This window comes from Acanthisitta chloris, unplaced genomic scaffold (genome assembly GCF_000695815.1).
Source record: "Acanthisitta chloris isolate BGI_N310 unplaced genomic scaffold, ASM69581v1 scaffold23722, whole genome shotgun sequence".
Lineage (NCBI taxonomy): Eukaryota > Metazoa > Chordata > Aves > Passeriformes > Acanthisittidae > Acanthisitta > Acanthisitta chloris.
The window spans coordinates 12,910-33,970 of NW_008661387.1; the positions used below are offsets into that span (position 1 = coordinate 12,910).

At 39.8% G+C, this 21,061-nt stretch overlaps 1 protein-coding gene across 1 annotated transcript in view; it reads left to right on the forward strand.

Annotated features, from left to right (window-relative positions):
- The first annotated feature begins 11,054 nt into the window (after positions 1-11,054).
- Positions 11,055-21,061, forward strand: part of ST3GAL3 (ST3 beta-galactoside alpha-2,3-sialyltransferase 3) — a 138,109-nt gene continuing 128,102 nt past the window's right edge. Inside the window, exon 1 of the mRNA XM_009070219.1 lies at positions 11,055-11,096. The gene's annotated coding sequence lies outside the window, so the exon portion shown is untranslated. The remainder of the gene's footprint in view (positions 11,097-21,061) is intronic.

Consider the following 21,061-nt stretch of genomic DNA (forward strand, 5'->3'; position numbering starts at 1 on the left):
CAATTTCATAGTCAAATGTACGGCCAAAAAATTGCCAACGCTGATGACTTGTCACAAACCAAGAAGAGGCCATTTTCCATTTCTGAATTGATCCCAGACCTGCCAACATCAAGCTGTTGGTTTTTTTTGCCAGTTGAATGAAGTTGTGTTAAAGGAGGCAGCTGTTTTAGAATAAGGTTAATAAAATGACTGTTGCCCTTTACAAGGAGTTCAGCTTGTGGAGTAATCCAGAATTGTTGAAACTCTAAAATTTGTGAATCCCAGTGAGCCTGTGAAATCCTGGCTGGAAGCATACTTCAGCAGGTGGCTGGAAATGCTAATAAGGCATGGAGTCTGTTGTGGAATGGAGCACTGTGGAAGTTTTGTTTTTCTGGGATTACAGTGGATTTTCTTTGTGGAAATTGAATAAGAATGGGAGTTGCTCTTGGCATCTCTCAACTCCTGAAGTTCCAGCTTTTGGTGAAATAAAATTGGCAGTTTCACAGAATCTTCACTAAAAAAATATGATGTTTCAGTGATGCTGCTACTGCTGGGTGTTGGATTACCCTTCCTAAGCAAGCTGTTCTCTTGTCTTGATATTTTCATTAAAGTGGTCCATTGATTGTTTTTTTTTCTTGCTGTTTTGGAGTGTATTTTTGGTTTAGTTTTGTTTTCTGGAGACATTTTGTTTGTGTGTTGCAAACATGCAGGAGACTGTGCCTTTCTCAAGTAGGGTCACCCAGTATTTTTGTTTTCAGTGTAGTTCTCTGCAGCTTTGGTAATTCACTGTCTATTCCAGTTTTGCATACAAGCTTTGTATCACTGTAAGCTTTACTCTTGCAGGCAAGGATCTTTTCGATACAATTTATCCTCGGACAGTAAATGTTTTTGTAGCTGGAGGTGAGTCTAGCACCGGTTTTTTTGCCCTTTCCCCCCAGAGCACTGGCAGCTTGGTTGTGCTTTTTGCAGTTCCTGACTTGGAAACTACACTGAGTTACTTTTTTTAAGAGGGTTTGCTTGCTTTGTGAAACAATTTAGTTAAGTATTCATGAGTTTAATTCCATTGATCTTAGACTGGAATCAGTGGTTTTTAGTATTTATCCTTCTGTGTGGCTTGGAAGTTTTAAAATTTTGTTTCCCTCATGGGCTTGTTTCTCTGCCAAGTGGTAATTTAAAGAGTTTCATTGTATTTTTGTATTCGGTGTATAAGAGGAACACTTCTCCTTGAGATCATCTCCAGCTATATTTGTCCAGGGACTGGGTGGTATGATGTTCAACATCCACTCCTCCTGCTGTTATTTCAATAAGTTTTTCATTGTCCTGCAATTCCTGCACATGGAAATGAGGTGCTACGGACAGTATTTACTCCATCTCTGGGTTGTTTTTCTTATGTCTTGATGAACATTTTTTTTCTTGGAATCAAGCACTCCTGTAAAAGAAAATGATAGGAAATGAGAATCTCTGTATGCACTGTTCAAAGTTACTGTGATTTTTGCTTTGAGGTTTTTTTTTTAAAATTTGTTTTCTGCCTCTGGGTACAGGAGCTTTCATAGTCAAGCAGATACTCTGGAAACATCTTTATTTCAGATTTGCATGTGTCAGTGTTTATTTGGTTTGGGACATGAAGGCTTTTGTGTAGACATAATGCCCTGTAAGGTGAAGACAAGCTGAAGGCAGAGAAACTGCTCCTCAAACCATTCGGCTTTGGAAGACAGTATGCTTGGTATCTCTCTGTGTATGTCTACTACCTGTAAAATCATGTACTGTGTAGGGCCTCTCAAATAAAAAAATTTAGTGCATGATTTGGAAGCATCAAGAGTTTTAGGATTTGGTGGGCCAGAAATCTCTTCAGATTTTGGAATCAGTTGTGGCAATGCTGTTAAAAACTAAATAAATTCCACCAAACTTCCCCCTGGCCCCAAACAGCAAAACACAGGAGTGAAAAATGGATCCAACAGACTTTCTGTTCAGTATCACCTTTCATGTTAATAAATGGTCTTGGTCTTTGTAATGCAAAAGAAATTTGAACATGGCCATTTTTTAGAGAAGATGCCTATAAAGCACTTGTATTCAGGAGACATTTTATGCTCATACACTTCTTGTAACTTCTTCCTGTCATTTGTTTGTGCTCTGGGCAGAGACAGGAGAGATGGCAAGTATCACTTTTAAGCTGTACATATGACCTTGCTGGCAGTTATTTTGGCAGCTGGGCCAGATGTGTGCTTTAAGGTTTTGGGAGGCTTTTGACCACTGGCTTAAGATTGTAAATAGTAGATCATTTTCAAACAAACTCAAGAATGTGAGTTTCCTTATGGAAGTGTTTGTATTTCTGCTTTTGAGAAAGGAGAGGTTCCTGAGAGCTAGCTCAGAAAAGCCAACACATGGAAAAAGGTTTTTCCATACAAGGGGAAGTGGGAAAAAATTGAGTGGCGCCAGTAGGTATAAAACCTAGACCAAGCCAATAAAATAGTTGTTTTCATGTTTGTCATTAATTATAATATCTAAGGTAACAATATTCTGTTTGCAGTATGAAAATTGATTTTCTTTGTGCCAGTACTGTGCAATAACCTAATCAAGAAATTGTAGTGTATTTGTCTTCAGTTTGAACCTTTTTTTGAAGGACAAATTTAAGGGTATTTTACTTTCTTTGTAGTTTCAAGCTGCTAGGATGTAGTAAAGGGTAATAATGTTGGAATGTTTGGAGGGGTTTTGGATGTGGAAATTTCTGGGTATTCCAAAAGTTACGTGAAAATTACATGTGTGAGCTCTAACTGTGAAAACTGAAGGGAGTATGCCAATATGAGAGGAGTATTCTAATCACTGAAATAAGTGTTATCAGGTTCAAGGTACTTTAAAAATACTTTAGGAACAATTTCTGCCTTTTGAAATGTGACTGAAAGTAACCACAGAGCATTGGCCAATTAACTTTTGTTTACATCTGTCTTAATTCATGTCAGTGGTTAAGTTGGTCTGACCTCTAAATACTATTTGTTAGACCTATACACAAGTAACTCTAAGTGCAATTTTCCCTGTGCCCCTTGATATATCCAACATATAGGTTTGCTGTTAATTTTAAAGACAGCTGTGGTGTTGTTTTGTTACTGAGATTATCTAGAAAACTCCAGTAGTGACACTTGTAAAATGAGTGTGTTAATAGTTTGGAAGTGTTAGCTGGAGATGTACCTTGAAAAGAAGATACATATTCTGAACCTAAAGCAAGTACTTTACATTTGAGTGCACAAGTACTGTATTTCTTGATGAAAAGAGTGAATATTCAGACACAAAATATAGTTTCACTTCTTTGCTTTGATTAAGAACTAGTACTACCATTGATGCTCAAGAAAGTATTCTTGCAGAAGGCTGGTACTGTCTTACTGACCCAGGTCTTCACATTCATTCCTGTCCATTCCCCAGCTGCTGATATCGATTTTCTGTCTTGCCAAATGGCTTATAAGCTTAGAAGAGAGAAATTTTACTGTTCTGTAATTTATTTCATGTTCCACTATGGAATTCGTGAGTAAAACTGACTTAGTGCTACAATAATAATTGAAACCAAAATATGAGACGTGGCTCAGGAGCTCATGAGCTCCTTAAAATACTGCGTATCTGTTTGGGATTAATTAAAGGATTGCTCTCTCAAGAAAAGAACTGCTTGGATACCAGCCCTATTGGTAGAGTTTGGCCTGGGTGTTTTTATGGCTTTATGGCAGATCTGTACCTGCTCTACAGTTACGTTCCTCAAAGCCAAGTATGTTTTCATTGAACACCTGCAGCACCTTCATCTCCCCTTCTCCTTTGCATTTTGGGACTGTTTGTTTATCTTCTGGAATGAGCAGTGTAAGAGGCTGATGCTGTTAGCCTTCCTCTGAAATAGAGAGCTGTGATGGACACTGAGAAGCTACATATACCAGATGCTCAGAGTGATGCACTGTGTTGGTCACAGCACTGCGAAGTTATGTAGCAGATCCAAATAAATACTGATCTTATGAGCAAAACATACCAGCCTTTCCTGCTAGCAAACAGTTATTTGGGCGCTGCTGAAGACAATAGCAATGTAATATCCTTGTGAAGCATTTGCCAGCTGGCGCGGGACACCACATCTTTTCATTCCGCTCATTCATTGCAGAATAAAGAAAATTGGCATGCTCAGGCCATTTTAAAAATACATCTGTTGGGAACATGAGCGTTGCTTCTTGCTCAGTCAGTGTGCTGCTTCATTACAAACGTCCTGATGAACAAGGAGCAGTGCGCACAACAGCAAGTGTAAAGGTTGGTTAGGTTCCATGAAGTTCATAAAAATTCATTAAAGAAATACTGCTATGTCTTTAAAGTTCGGTATCATCGAGGGCTGAATTTTCAATAAATGACAGGAAATTCAGAGGTGATAGAGAACTTCTCTGTTTACTGTGTAACCAGTAGATCTTAATGCCACATTATATTCTCCAGACTAGTGATAATACTTTGATATATCCATTCTTAGCACTCAAGCCTTATATCCAAGGGTCTTTGGAAAAAAGGCAGATTGTATATTTTTATAGATAAGAAGCAGTTTAACCAAAGGACTTGTTCAGGGCTGCATGGGTTGTAGAAAAATTACCCCTATTGGCTGTGGCTTAGTTAGCCTGTGAGTTTGCAGAGGTGAACTCTGAGCCAGCTGTGTGTGCCCTCCCTGGAGCAGAGCTGTACTGAGCCTCAGTGCTCTGTGTCAGGTTTCTCGGTGTGGAAGCTGTCTGGCTCCAGGCCGCGAAAGGGACCTGACAGCTAGGTGGAGTGGATGACCCAGGAAGGCCAATGTTCAGATCTAAGCTTGGCTGTGAAGACAACTGTCAGTAAAATGGGTGTGTTGGGACAGCCACCGAAATGGAGACAGACCCCACCAGCCTTCTTTAGCACGGTGCCGTATCCTTGAGAGTGGTGTTTAAACAGATACTGGCTAGAGCGACAATGTGGAAACTCTTCAGCTTTGTACAGTGCATAACTGAATTAATATTTAGATAAGAATAAAATTTCCATTCTTACATTATTTCACAATGATGCTTTTCTCAGCTGAGGGTGAATCAAGCTGCACATCTCTGTACCAGTACAAGTATAGCCAGGTGGCATGCAGGACAGGCACTCAGCTTTAGTGCAGCAGAAACACTAAGGCAGCCTTGTTTGAAGACAGTTTATTAAATCCAGAGTTTATTGGAAATGTTCTTTACAATCAGATGTTTCCTGTTGCTGAAGATGTGTCCTGTTGCTGAGTCCCCATTAAGGAACTGAGTTTGAACTTTGAACCTGGGTCTCCTATCAGTTGCAGACAGCACTGGACTGAAACTCTCCATGGGTTTTGCAGTCCCTGTACTTGCTGCTGTGAGCTTGCACAGCTGTGATCAGTAAGTGTGCCTGTGTGTGTCATCTTTACATATTCCTCATCTTGGATATTGAAAATGTTAGAATTACCCTGCCCAAACAGTACACTTGAGATTGTAACTCCTTGTGATGTCTAAACATTGGAGCACCAGTGATTGTTTTTCACTGAGTATGTGTGTAGGAGCTGAGATTGTTAGTAAGTTTCCTTTGACCTTCACTGATACTGTGTGAAGTGTTGCTTAGGCATGTCTTAATTAGTGCTTTGGGGTTTACATAACAAATACAAGTAACTCTGAACATCCTCAGAGCTGTGGTACAAAAGGTATTATTGTAGTGACCAGTGCTCTTAGCACAGAGTCATCTCCCCGTGTTCAGAAAAAAGGTGGGAAGTAGGAAAATCAATTGCACTATAGAAGAAAGAGCTTTGCAAAGCAGAATAAACCAAGCTGGGGCAAAGGGGAGCCCAACATTAATGCAAGATACTTACTAAATTCGTAGGATGGCATTTGGCATTAGACTGAATAAATTACTTAACACTTCCCTAAATGTATCTTCAGCAAGTGAAACAATGCATTAGGAAGTGAAGTTTGCCCTGTCCAGTAATTTCTAAGTGCAAGCAGTTGGTCTTGTGTTTTATCTAAGCAAGATCTCTGTGAAACAGAACTGAAAGTACTCAGTTCCTTTCAGTTCCTGGGATATAAGTATTATCCAGAATGTTGTGTAGTTGTGGTAAGACTGGGTTTTATTCCAAACATTTTTTCTGTGGGGCAGGAGATGTTCTAAGACAGATTTTGCCAAATGCATCCCGACCGTACCATGTTTTTTGAGTGTGGCACTGCTTTTGTGAGCTTCATTTCCTGACTGGATGAAACGTGAGGATAGTTTTTGTTGTTACTTATCTCTTTGTCAGCAAGTTATGAAGAGTTTTATGCATTCAGTGTCCCTTCTCTGGTATATGTCATGTTATAGAATATTGATCTCAAATAGAAAATAAATTTTGATGGCTATTGGGGTGTTTGGTCCTGTCCTTTTCAGCATACAGAGGGAGGCAGCTGAATGATAGACCCTTATGGATGGTCTAATTCTGCAGTAAAAATGAAGCACCTAGTTGGTTTTTTTCTTTTCATTCTGACTCTGAATCAAAATTTCATTTGTTAATGTTACTGCAGTTGCTATCCCCAGTGCAGGTGATGGAGCTCTACAGGATATCTGGTCTCTGATCAAGCTCTGGAGGTAGAAATTACATTGTGTTATTAAAAAAGGTTGCAGTTCTGTAGGAGTCCATCGGAATATCTGGAGAGCAGGGATGTGGAATGAGAAACTTACATTGATTATGCATGCAAGAAAGCAATGCAGACCTCAGAGCTTGAGTCTGTGAATGGGGATGTGCCAAATTACAGCCTTATGTTGTGATGTATTCTCGTATTCCCTGTTTGGCTTGGCCTGTGGAGTGTATTGTTGTAATGGTATGTGGTATTGAGGCTGTGTTAAGCCTTTATTATTAAACTCTTATAACTCCTGTGGGACTGATGGTTTGTGGTTTCTCAGGACCACTTCCAAAGCAGCACGCAATCATTTTTGTTTCCTGGGGAAGTTACTTTATTACTGAAGTCTGTTTGCTTCGAGGTATTTGGTTTTGTTTTGTTTTTTAAATAGAATAAGAAAAATTATTCATTCAGCTTCTTTGGTTTCCAGTAGTACAAGACAAATATCTACAAATCCTTGCAGGGAGAATCTGTGAAAAGCAATAAAACCTTAGTGGATTCTCAGAGGGATTTGCCATAAAAGTCATAACCGAAGTTCTGAAACAGCACTTAGGTTAGTTGCCACTGCTTGTTTTCTGTTTGCAGATTGCATTTTCATCAATGATGAAATCAAAGTAAGGACAGGATTTGTATTGGAAGTTGGTCCCTGTATTTGCTCTTACGTGATTTCAGGAACTTGACACAACTGGGCTCTAAGAGCTGTTTCCACATCTCTTCAGTGCAGTACCTTTGCATGATATTAAATGTTTATCCTATGGATACTCTCTTGGAGTATGAAATGTGAGATGTTTTCCAGCATGGTTTTTTTCTCTCTGTCCCCTACGAATCTGCAGTTTGTTGGTCAGGATCATCTCTCATTTATGAAGACCCAAATTTTCATATATTTTTCTGTTCAGAAATTAGAGTAGTGGAAAAGGTACAGCAATCTGTAAGGAGTAGCAGTTAAATAGTTGTATGGTGTCCAGAAGTACCTAGAACTAAGGTGCACAACATACACAGTAAGATGAGTAATTTAATTTGCCTGTCTTGGGGGCTGGGGAGTGTGGTGCAGAGTTATCCAGGCCATGAGAAAGCTCATGGTTAACAAAACAAACAAGAGGACCCAAAATGGGAGACACTGGGGTGGAAAGGGGATGTGTGTGTGTGTGTGTGTGTGTGTGTGTGTGTGTGTGTGAAGAGGTAAGGAGTCAGCAACTCTTGAAGTGCATCTCTTGCCTTGAAATACAGTCAGTCCTCTTACCTTGATGGCTTAGCTGGTCTGTGGTGTAAGTGCAGTAATGAATGTAGTTACTTCAGCTTTGCAGTTTGCAGAAATTATTCCAGGAGACAACTGTGCAAATTCAGATATGTTCCTTCAAAGGCACCTTCAGGTCTGTATCCTGTATGGAGTATTGCTGGAACTGAGTTTAAATTAGTTCCCAGAGCAGCACTGAGTCTTTGCACAGTCTACTGTGGAGCTCCTGGTTTCTGAATGAAACAGGATCCTTGTGTTTGGTTCACAGCAGTGAAGCTGCCCTGGGAGCAAGGTCTCATAGAACACTCCTCCACACTCCACAGGGGCTGTGATGGAGTGCATTCAAGTAGCCCTGCACACCACTGGTTTTGGGGAGATGATGGAGCAGATTCTTGTGTTGGTCCAATTTGTGGTGTTCTAGCTGGATGATGGAAGGGAGGGAAAGGTGACCCAGAGCACAGGTCCCAATGCAAATTTAACCCAAAGTTAACATGAAGTGATCCAAAGCAACTTTGCAGACTGGCTGGTGAGGTCTCAGCCATCATTATTCCTGGCACTGAGTGCCTTTTAAATAACTGTTTGTGCTGTCTTTAATTCTTCTGATGGATTTGGATGAGATCCAGAATTGCTTTTGGATTTTACTGTCTCTTGGGTTGTTGGTTTTTTTTTTTCTTTTTTAAACTGCTGTAGCCACTGAAAAAAGATTCTAGTGAACATGAAAACAGATGTAAAAGGCTGGCACTGTGGTGTGTGCAGCCCGAGGCTGTGCATATTGGCAAGTTATTGGGTGTCGGATTTCATGATTTGGGCATAAAGGCTGCCCCTCAGTTAAGGCAGGAGGAAGAACATTTAAACTGATTTATGGAAGTAGGTGGCTAAAAGGTACCTACTGCTCCTTCAGACACTAACACTTCTTGGCACCTAAAGCAAGGGTGCATGTAAGTGGGTATGTTTTGCATAGTGTCTTAGTAAGTTTTGAAAGACAAAACCTTTGACAGGTATAACAGGCTCAGGGGCTTGGGGAAAGGCACTGGGCACAGACTGAGCAGCCACTTAGTCTCTGAAAAAAATGTGTAGAGAATTTTGAACTGAGAGATGACTGGAAGACATTTGAAGCTAGAAGCAAAGAAACTTTTCTTATGTTTGTGGAAACAGGACTTGCCTTTTTCAAGTTTATAGTTTCTTCCCTTTTGAAGTGTTAATGCCAGAAATAAACACAGTGTTTTAATAAAGATCCATGGCTTGTGAAATTACTTGTGGAGGTCGAGGGGGAACTGACTGTAACACAGGTTATTCACAGTGAATTTCATGTTGAGACTGTAAAACTAATAGTTGCATGGAGGGCTGGATTGGAAAAGGGAGCTCACATGCTTAGTCTGCTTGTAAGTTTTTTTTATACGAGGAAGGAAGATAACATTCTCAGTTAAGGGTATTTTTGCGGCCTGCAATAATGGTATTAATTTGGTGCTTGCAGTGCTTTTCAGCCATTCCTAGATAAGTCCTAATATTTCATGTGCAGTGTTTGAATGCAAAATATATTGCAGGAAAATTAACAGCATTTAAATTTGGCTTTAACTACAAGGCAATATTTTAGGTTGATAAAAATCTCAACAGTTTTTTTAAAACAGAACTCTGCAGAGATATTTCAGAATTGATGGCAGATGAAGTTAATGCAGTTAAAATGAATTAAACTCCTTGCTATTTAGAATAATATAATGATGCCTGAATTTTATTCCCAAAAGAGGAAATACAGTTGTAAAGTCCAGATGGATTTTTATTTTTATTGGAGTAAGTTTTGAGACTAGTAATACCTTCTCTTTTTTATTTTTTTTTCAATGTTACTACCATGGTATTGGATCTGAGACAGCACAGACTTTTAAAAAAAAATGTTTTAAATCCAGTTAAATTAACAGTTTTACTGTATCTATTTTTAAAATTAGGACTTTCTTATTGAATTTGTAAGAGCTGCAAAATAAGCACGAGGATGATATACAGCATAGAAAAGCCAAGGGCTCAGTTCTGTGTCAAGTTCTTGTGAGCTGTAACATGACAACTGTCAGTGCTTGCGATTGTAGCCTGCCCAGATTTAAGGTGATGCAGCAGGAGCTTAAACTCTCTTCATCAGGCTAAATCTTCTTGTGCAGATTTTTGCCTTGCACTGAGGTCTTGCACCTTGGCTGCTGCTGTGGTGCGACAAAGGATGTGTGATCAGTTTATCACATCTGAAACCTAAGTCACAAAGAGAAACATCACTGGATTCAATCTATTCATTTAGCTAAAGATGAAAGGCAGTTCTGCTATTGCTGTGTCAGTTTAAAGCTTCTCATTCCATAAAATTATTAATCCTGTCGTGGTGGTTTGTTCTCTGCTGATAAATTTTGCAAACAGATTCTAGTCTGGAAGAGTGGTATATGGGGGAAATGAAGACTGATAAAGGGGTCTGGATCGTGGGGTGAGCCGAGTGCAAGCAGGCATTGTGTTTCTATGTGGCCAAGTGTCAAGTTGCATGTATAAAAACTAGGAACTTTAAAACGCAATTGAAGCTGAGGATGCCCCACCATATGAAACAGTGGCTGAAAGTATCAGGCATTAACTGGTGAGCAAGAACTGTCGTTGTGATCATGGATAAAAGCATTGTTGTGAAACCTAGATAGCTAAATAAGAGTATTGAGTAGAGAGGTGTTTTGATGCTTGGGAGACATGCTGCAGAGGTGAAGGATATTGATTAATTGAAATGCATTGAACCGGGGAGCCATCAGTGTGAGTGAAGGTGTGGGAAACATGGTGAGAAGTGCAAGGAGCACAAAGTGCTTGGCTTGGCAAACATTGTCAGTGAAGAGCTGATCATAACAGTGAGGTGCCTCAGTGGGAACAAAGTACTGGTAATATATTTTATAAGAAAAAACTCTCTAGTCTAGCAGTCAAAAGCATATGATGATTCAGTTTTGGTAAGATCAACCAAGCTTATTAGGCTTAAAGTGAAATTATTTTCAATAAAATGTAACTACTTCATTGGGTAATGACACTGTGCTTTATTGCATACTCCGTCGTTCTGCCTTTGCTAGATGTCTGTTGTTCTGTCTGGTTGGTGAAGAGGTTGTTCTGCTTCCTGGCAGAAGGGAACACAAGGAGTAACTTAAGCAAGATAACAAGAAAATATTACAGCAAGAAATGGTGCTAAAAAGCGGGGAAAATGAATTTATACTCTTGTGTTACAGATTCAGTGGTTCTTTCCTTTGACTCCGTTGGACATACACTAGGCTCAGGTACAACACTGCCTTCTTCTCTATCTCCCACCTCATGACAAGGCTTCTACTTAATTGGACATGGTAGCCATGTTGGGAGGCAGGCCACTGAGTTGGACTTCTGTGGGAATCAGCCATCTGGGCCAAAGGGGGTAAACACATCCTTTGCTAAGTGTAGTGGAAGTATTAGGAGTCTTAGTGCAACACGAGGATTCACATGCAGGATTCCTTCCGTTACCCAGCGAGGCAGATGACCTGGGCACGTTGGTGATGCAGTTTGTGCTTCTCTTCTCATGTGAAAGGCATTAAGATGATGTCACCCACCAGCTGAAGAAAAACTGTTCCATGCTACTAGGATAGTTTCTCAGCTAAACAAACAGTTGAGTTATTTGGGGAAAGACATCAGGAATGCTTCCAGGAAGGAGAAGGCGAAAGAATCATAACTAAACAAGTAAGGCTGGAAACATTTATGGGTGGAGATTGACCAGCATTGTCGAACCCCAGGGCAACTCCTTCCCAATCTAATTTCCATTTGAACCTAAGCATGACCTTCAATTAAACTGAACCAGAAATCAAAAATTCTTTTGTGTTGGGGGCACGTAATTAAATCAGTAACAATCCATTTGGCTCTGTGTAATGCACAAGCTGCAGCCAAGGCACACCATAGTGAGCATGGTACTTGATGAAATTCAATTTACAGTGTGTGTATAATGATATATGAAGTGCAAGGGAAATGCTAAGAGTTGCTCTTATAACTTAAAACCCCTTAACACTTAAAAGATGGGTGTCTTTACTGTCTTGCAGTAAAGACAAAACCCTCACTTGGATTATTTTTTATTTTATCTTGCTTGCTAGCCTTTCCTCTTAGGCTGGTAGGGGGAACATGCTGCCTTCCAACATAGCACCTGTCCTCTGCCTGCACGATTTGAAAGAGAGCCTGCTGCCTGACACTAACAGCAAAGCTTGGACACATTTCTGATTTACTAACCCCTGAGCCAGTGGTAGTAACTTACTTTGTTTAAAACACACCGGATGTTTTCTAAACTTTCTAAAACTTATATCTGGAAATAGATCTATTCTGGGTGCATGGTGTGATGTGAGAGTATCTCTAGGGTGCTGAGTGAATGTGTTGTTGTGTTTATAGGAGGAAAAGACCCTCTATTAATTCCCTTCTACTAACTGATATGTCATAACTGCAGTGTGTTCCCTGCCTCCTTCTGTACTGGGTGATTTTTTCTTTAGTCTGTGAAAGTAAGGGAGAAGTTGCATAGGTTTGAGATATGAAACCTGTGAGGAGAATTCAGGGAAGTGTATCTATGGTGTTGGCTGTAAATGCTGTGTTAATACTACCAGTAGGAAAGTAAACTTGGCTGTGAAAAGTAGTTCAACTTCTCCATGTCTTTTGAAGTTCTTTTGGTTTGGAGGGTGGGAGACAGGCTAATGTAAGCCATTGAACTGCCTGGATCTGTTTTAAAAGCACTGGGCTTTGTTCTGCTTGCATATTGCAACTCAAGATTGCATTGGTTAGGAGTAAGACAGTAAAATTTGATCTTTTGTAAACCCTTCCACTGCAACAAGGCTGAATTTCTTCATTGAAGAAAACTCACGTAGTTGATCAGAGAGGCCCAGAAATGCCTGAGAGCTGTTTGTTTATTGCTTTCATGTTTAGTACTTTGCATTCACTGTATTGCAAACTTGCCCTTGCTCTGAACTGATGTGTAATAAGTTGTCAAGATGTGTGATATCTCTCCAACTGAGGGATAGCTTTCCTTGTTGTACAGGAAGGAAAGAGAGAAAAACTGTGGCTATTGTGCTACCGCTGTCCATCCCATCTCACCTTGCTGCAGACCCAGGAAAAGACAGAGCCCAGAAAGAACCCACAGAAACAATGGCAGCTCCAGGCCCAGCCATTCCCAGTAGGTGATGTTTCAGGTTGGGTAAGAAGGGACTAAAATTATATACTTAAAAAACATAAAAATAGATATATTGTTTTCTTTATTAATCAGAATTAAATGGCCATGAATAATAGTCTCCGTGATAAGATTTCATGCTGCTTAAAATTAGTACTCGTTGACTGATATTTGCATGTTAAACACCTTATTAGAATTTCTCTTTTGTAGCTGTTAATCATGCCATGTGAAGGGCAAAGTCTTCTTGCAGCTTCTGTATTTTATTTGAATTGACTGTCCTTATCTTGGCTTTCCCCTTAACTTTGTCCCACATGCAAATCTCAGTTTTCAAGGATGCTGGAAATCTGTCCTTATGCAGCTCAGATTAATGACAGTCTCTGGGTTGTTCTGGATAAACTTTCTGAACTGAGTGTTGATAAGTTCATCTGGCTATGGAGCCTTAATGTACTTCTTCATAGGAGATTATTAGGGTAGAGGACATGCGAGCCAAATACGCTTGGAGTGAGACTGAACTGTGAGGTTCATGCTGTGGTCTAGCCTTCACAAGTCCAGATGTTTTTGTGATTCTCTTCATGGCTGTCCCTTCCCCTGAAAGATAAAGTTTGAGCAGCAGAGATAAGTGTTTGATGTGATGTTTAGGCCAGTGTTTCAGCTGAAACCATTTCAGAAAGGAGAGTGTCACGTTCTGAACTTCGGAAGCATTAATCAGGACACAGGGTGTTTGAGGAGACCTAGATTTCATTCACTTGCCGCAGACAGCTAGTGCTCCTTTTATTTTTTTTTCTTCCCTCTCTAGTTGCTTTGTTTTACTTCGTTGCTAGCAAATCAAACATTGGACCTTGAAAGTCAGATTTATACCCCTGCTATTTTTGTTAGAGACTTTTTCTACCTCCTGTGTCTGAGAGCAAGCAAGTTAAATTTTTCTTCTCTAAGCCTCATTAGGACAGGAGTGCATTCAATGTCCAACTTTCCCACATGCTACCATGCTTGCTGGAAATGCTGAGGTTCTGAATACCTTATGGCTGTAGACTTACACAGTTTAGATGTGTTTGGTTGCAGTACTGACCACTACTGGTTCATAATAGATATTCTCACTGCAGGCTTAAATGGCACCAAACCTAACATCACAAGCAACCAAGTGTTACCTAAGTCTTGCTGAAATTGTTTGAATATATTAACTCTTTTGTTGTCACTGCATTTTTATTTTCAGTTGAATTCTTAACCCATATCAAAAGTTTGGCTTGATTCATGCAAAGAAAATGGATCTTTGAACTTATAGTTTTGAGTGGCATATCTGTTGTGGCTCATGTGCTTGTGGAAGTCCACCTGTAAGACCATGCTTCCAGCTGCTGAGTTCACAATGATAGTGGAGTAATCATCTGAGAATTTAAATCTTTGCTTATTTAGGAGTCTGCTGTTAGTGATTTCTTATGTCAATGTCCTTAACCATTTTGGGAGAAGCCGTGAGAACTGTGAAGGAAACTTTCTCTGTTTCATTCAGCTGCTGAAGATGCTCTGATAACCATTTTGTGGAAGATGAGAATGTATGTCTGTCCTCCCAAGTACAACCCTGGAGTGAATTTGGTGACTACTTGCATATGTTTTGGATGCAGAGTGGTATGGATGGAGGCCAGGAATAGAAATACAGCTGAAATCATGAAGTATCAAATTGGTAGAATAGTGATAGATTCCTAGCATCAGGGGAAAACATTGGTGACTTGCAGAAGATTCCTTCCTGTTTGTTTGCTTTCTCAATGTGGCTCTGATAGTACAGATGGCTACAATTACAAACTCTGATATTTCCCAGATTTCCAGGTTAGTGGTAATTAATTTAGATACTGTGTTAATTAGTAGAATTTATGAGGCCCTGGTAGATATTCTTGGTTTGAGGAAAACAACTTTAATTTGTATTTGGAGCTGATGTGTTTGTGATGTGTTGGGTTTTTTTGCCCAAATTGCATTTCTAAGTGTCCTAACATGATATGGTAATGACGAGAAAGATTAACTTACTTTGCTGCGTTTTTCTGCATTCCTGTATATCAGAAAATAAATGGGAAATGTTATGTATTTTCTCTGCTGGTTTAGTGGCTTTATTCTGCACAAATGCTTTTCCCTTTTAATTTTTGATTAATGAAGTTCTGCTTCATTCTTTATTTCTTTGAGCTCTAGACTGTGGGAGCTGCTTGAATCTTTGCCAGTGACTGTCATGAAGTGGTTGCATAGTCCTTATGTGACTTTGCCAGCATGTTCAGTATCATAATCTGTCTTCTTATTAATGGTCTGTTTCTCCAGTTGAAAATACAGCTGTGAATGAGTTGAGGTGCAAATGCCAAGAAGTGCCTTAAAGAATGCCTCAAATTAAAAGTATTTTAATGTGATTTTTCCCTCTCATGTGGCATCTCTCTGCAGCAAGTCACTAAAAGCCAATATAGATTAGTGTTTTGTTATTATAATTCTTGACTTTTATTAGGAAATGCGATACAATTTATAGAATGAAGATTATATCAAAAAACTCAGTACGGCAGCATTAACTCCATTGGCCAAGTGGATTCGTGGTAGTAAATGAAACAACTGTTTAGCAAAGGTTGAGATCTGGCTGGAAACAGATGAGTCCCTGGTGAAAGCAAAAGGGCATATGCAGTTCATAGGAGGAAATTTTTCTTCTTCCTGTTGGAGTCTTTCTTAAATTCAGCTTAAAGCAGCCAGTTGCTTTTCTACCATTGAAGGTTGCTATAGTTTTGTTAGGAAAACCAATTGTAAAGAGTTATATGTAGTCCATGTTGAGGTACCCAGAGCCTTTTAAAATGTAATATGCTAGAGTGACCTCTCTTTTGTTTTCCTACACCTATTTTGGAGGTAAGACAGGACCCATACAGCGCTACTGGCAAGTGACTGCTTACTTGTTCTTTCTGTGCCTGGGGAATGAACAAGGTGGTCGCAGTGTCTAATGAAAGAAATCTCTCTGGTGTGTTGCTTTCCTCAGACTGTAAAGCTGGGCCAGATGACTTTTGGGGCCCCAATCAGGAATTACAGGGCAGGAAAAAAGCCCCACAAACCATCTTGAAGGTATAGAGCTGGAAATTACTTCCTTTTGCCAGTAAATCGGAAACATTAAGTAATATCCTCATGATTTTAGATGTCACCAGGGCATGCAGGGATTTGTGACTGAAGACACATTTCTCCTTTCCCCAATTTGAACTCATGGGTTTCTATTTCAGTTGTGCTGAGAGTGTTTGGTGTATCGATTTCCATTAAGTAAGGCTGGTTTTCAGCAGGTGCAGTATCTGGAAAATAAATATGGAGCTTTGTGCAGCAGAATTGATGTCTTTAGACCAGTTTGCACAGTCTATAAATATAGAGAATAGATGTGAAATTTCAAGTTTTGTTGAAAGAATAGTATTGTTTAGGAAGTTCTTTTGTTCCACATTAAAAAAAAAAAGGAAGCCTAAGTGAGGCTACACTAAAATTGTTGAAGAATTAATTTTTTTTGCCACACATGGTGGAAATGTCAAATGGGCAGATGGTTCTACACAGACGTAGATTGGTGAGGTATTCTTCTAGTGCTGTGCTGCAAGGGCTGAGCACTTAGCTTTACAGACTGGGCTTTGTCTCGCTAGTATTCTTGGTGTCTCCTTGATGTCACTTGGACAGCCTGGAGAAAAAGGCTGTTAAATGTGGATGCAAAAAAGTAAATGGGAGTGTGGAGGGAACTGGAACACATGCATGCAGTCTGTGCAGGGCTGTGCTGAGGAGCCTGGGTGGCCTCAGCTCTACCACTTCCAAGCCTGGCTTCGCAATCTCTTTTTATTCCCCAGTTACTTAAATAGCCTCAGGAGATTATGTTTCAACAGTAAATTCCATCACTGAAGAGGTTAAAGTGAAAATCCTAAGGAAAGGATGCAACATTAAGTCTTTGTTTGTCCAGTACTTTCATTGTTGCTCAGTAATCCTGAGTGGTATTTTTTTAACCCTGGAAGAAAAGCTTTCTTTTGTCCTTTTCAGTTGATCCATTTAACATGAGTTTTTTTCTTTAATTCTTTCTTGTCTCTTGAGTTCCAGCAGAATTTCTTTGCATCAGCTGAACTTTAATAACTGTCCATGTGTGTTTTCTTAGTCCAAGGTGAATGTGATGTGTTTGACCTTTTTCATTGCATGGTAAGTCATTTTATCTGGCCTTTGCCACAGACGTAGAACTTGGATGTGGACAGTGACCAAGGCTTAACTCAGTGGGAGTCTCAGTTCTGCAGAGACCAAACTGCACTGGACAAGATGAACTTTATCAGGGTGGTCTGAGCTGCTCTTGAGAGGGCTCTGTCTCTGGAGTATCATAGTGATTTCTTTGACAAACAAAGATTTTGAATAAAATAGATAAAATTGAACATTCTGCCTTCCCTCCTGTATTTGCAATTACCAGTTAAATACAGAATTAGAACTGCATATAGCCAGTCTTTTAAAAAGAAGATTCATTTTCTATTTCTGTGGGCTGTTATTTGTACTGTGCTTCTAAGCAGCTGGCTGCTGAAAGGAATAGGACTCAAGTCATCAGTGAAATTGGTTATGGGTAGTTAGAAAGGATAAAAGCAGTGAGCCAAGTTAATTCTTTGATTGTTGATTTCAGATTAGTGGCATAAGAGGAAAATTTTGCCCATTTTGCTTGTATAGTCCTGTATTGGCTACAGATGCAAGAGGCAATTTGAAAACTTGATAGATACTGGACACTGTGCTTTGTGGCTTCCTGGGTGGTCTGCATGGAGTTTACAGACATTAGACAATGCATTTCTCACTTGTGGCCTGGTAGCTGGATTTCTGTGGGATACTGGGGAGAAATTTCCATGCTGATGCCAACATTGAATTTGGCACAGGATTTGCATCATTTATAGAAATTGCTATGCTTGGCTGTACTTCTGCTCATATAATCCTAATTACATACTTTATTGTGAAGTTGTTGTCAGTTGTTAGAGTCTTATTCAATTCTGATCTTTCTGGAAATGCAGAAATGCACTTTATTTCCAACCTAAGGTGACCTCTTGTTCTTATGGGGCATGATGAAACTTCATTTCCCATGTTCATTCATTTCTGTGCTTCTGTACACTGCTGTACCACATTGTCAGCTGAGATCTGTAGCTTCTTATCACAGGTAAGTGTGGTGGTTAGATTGCCTTGTGCTCTTTTTATAGCATTCTTTTATCTTTCATAGGCTTTTAAGTGTCTTGTGGACTGATAACATAAAGATTTCTTCAGATTCTTCCACGACATTTATTCTTGTGGATGCAAACTGAGTTCTTTACTACCTTTACTAATTTTTGGCTTTAAAAATAAATCCTATTCCACAAAGCCTTATAAGTATCCTGTCTGGAGATTGGTGGGTCAGACATGGCCTGAGCTGCATCAGACCTACCAGTGTGGTTAGATCTGAAGGGAGTTCTCCAGAACTGTACCTGTTAGTGGCTCTGTGTTGGCCTTCAGTGCAGTGACCCCCTAATGGTTAGAGAGTGAGGGCCTGTCATCATGATGATGTTAGTGGAGGCCCATGTCAAACCACAGTTAACATGGCCAGATGGTCCAAGCTAGTTCTTGGTGGAAATGCTGAAATATTTTTATCTTGCTCTACTGTTTTGATCTGTTTCTTCTAATATTCTGGCACTTCTTTATCTTACTGCATGAAAAAGAGGAGAAAAGTTTTTGTGTATGAAGTGGTTTGCTTAGTGAGTAAGGCATTAAACTGAGGTGTTGGGAGGAGAAAGCATTCTGTAGGTTAGAGCATGGAGAGGCGATGTGAGTGCCAAGGCAGTCAGGCTCTTGCAGCCTGTGTTTTCAAGAGAGGAAAGGGCAGGAGTGGGATTGCCCCTTTCTCAAGCTGTGAGCTGTGTCATCGGCTCAGTCCCTCTCCTGTAATCATCACACCCTGACCAAACTGGTTTTGATTCAGTTGTATTTTGATTTAGTGAGTCTGTGTTTCATCTTGTTTTAATTTTATGTCACTCCAGACAAGGATTGCCTTTTCCTGCAGCTGGGCTTTGTGTGTTTGGCTTTCTTCAGATATTTGGGGTTGTGTCTGTCTTTTGTGAATCCAGACTGCATCCAGCCAGCATGTGAGCTGATGTTTGGCCCCTGTATTTCTAGTGATACAACTAAATGACATCGCAAGTCTGTAATTAGACTATGATGTTTGCTAAAAAGGAAGGTAACTTTTAATTTGTAATTCTAGAGGGTCCTAGTGTCTTTCCCTGGGAAGCAGCATGTGACAGAGATTCATTTAGAAGCTAATAGTAATGTTGACTTCCACAAGTGCCAGTGAGTGTGAGATGGCCTGTGGTGAAGGCAGCATTTCTCTGCCTGCAGTAGCTTGCACATCTCACCAGTCAGCAAGAGGAAGGAATGTAGATTTCTTCTGGTTTGATGTTGCAGCCTGAAAGGTTAGTTTACACCATACTGAAAATCAAGAACACACCTGTGCTTCTAGTTTGAAACTAGAAACGTTTTATTCTCATACTTCATAAATTTTTTGGAAAGTACCTGTTGTGAGGCAGTTGTGATATAATTTTACAAGATTGCTTTATGCCTCTGTCAGTAATGAGCAGTGAACATCAAAACATTAAACCTAGGGAAGGAGAAATGCATGTGACAAACAAATCTTGTGAAACATTGCAAAGGAAATCTGTCATCTATGGCACTTGGTGTTTAGTATGTCTGTGTGTTCTGCTGCTTTGGTTGCTATGTTCACGAAGTGCTGAGTTAGTAGACAGCCCAGGATGTTGTGGTAGTTGTGAGGTGATATATTTCTTATTGCATTACCTCTTTTTGTATTTCCTACTGGGAAGAAGGGAATGTCGGCTTGAATGGGATAAGACTAATGACAGGTGGGGCAGTGGCTGTAGGTGTTTTAAAAAAAGTGAATGATAAAAAAAAAATCTGTTGCTGTTTGCTTGGTATGGCTGTTGGTTTTGGGAGTCAGAAAGGTTAATAAAAATTGAAGTCATGTTTCTTTCTCCAGATCAGATACCTTCCGATGCACGATCCTATGTGCGGAGGAGGTAAGGTTGGACAGGAAATAATTTCTTGTAGGAGGAATAAACCGGGAGGAATTTGAGGAAAGCAGCACATGGGGGAAACAGAACTGTCAGTATGTGGAAGGTGGAGGAGAGATGCACAGTTGCATTTTTAACGTCAAGTACAACAGGGATGGTGGGTGGCACACGGGTGCTGGCAGAGAACAGATCGTAAGTGCCAATATCAAGTGCACACGTGTTCTGCAGCTTCTGTTACCTCAAGTTATGTCAAATATAATACTTCCCTTGGCTCAGGAATGAAATCTTAATGAGACTGAAACCAATGGCACATTTCACACTGACCTATCTGGTGCAATTGTTTTGTCTTTAGGTACATGTTTAGGCTTTCCTGTTCTGCTGGTAAGTGATAGTGTGAAGAGGTAAACTACTGCAGCAGAAATTCTGGGACTGTCTCATGAGGCAGCCAATCTTCTGTATTTGTCTCTAAAAGCTTATGAGAATTTTTTATGTTTCTCTTAATACATCCTGATCATTAAGCTCTGGAGGGATTATTTCTTACTTCTCTGTTTGTATTGGTTTTTATTGTATGGTAGTGAGACCCAGTGGTTCTCAGTGTGACGAAGTCTCTGAGCTTGACCCAGCACAAGGATACTACACTTTTTATTTTTTCTTGTGTATCTTGTGTGAATTCTAATAGTTTTATTTTTTTTTTGTATTTACAGGGTCTTAATATATTCAAAGATGCTGAATGCAAAGCTTACTTTATACAGGAGTTGCAAATGTTCTGAGTAATAACTTTGTTTCTGTAGCTGGCTCCTGGTTGTGGCCTAAACTGACTTTGCAGTTTCCTGTTGAACAGCAACACCTGAACTTGAAGCATTTTTGCCACTGTGCCACACTTTCTCTTGAAGAAGGGCTGCTTGATTATGAAGCTGTGGGTTGAAAGAGACAAGGAATGATGAAAAATTTCTAAGCTCCACCACATCAGGGCTTAGGAAGAGTGTTTGTCATACAGATCATTAGCACAATGATTTGTACAGCAAGCAGGAAAGCTTTGTTTATCACT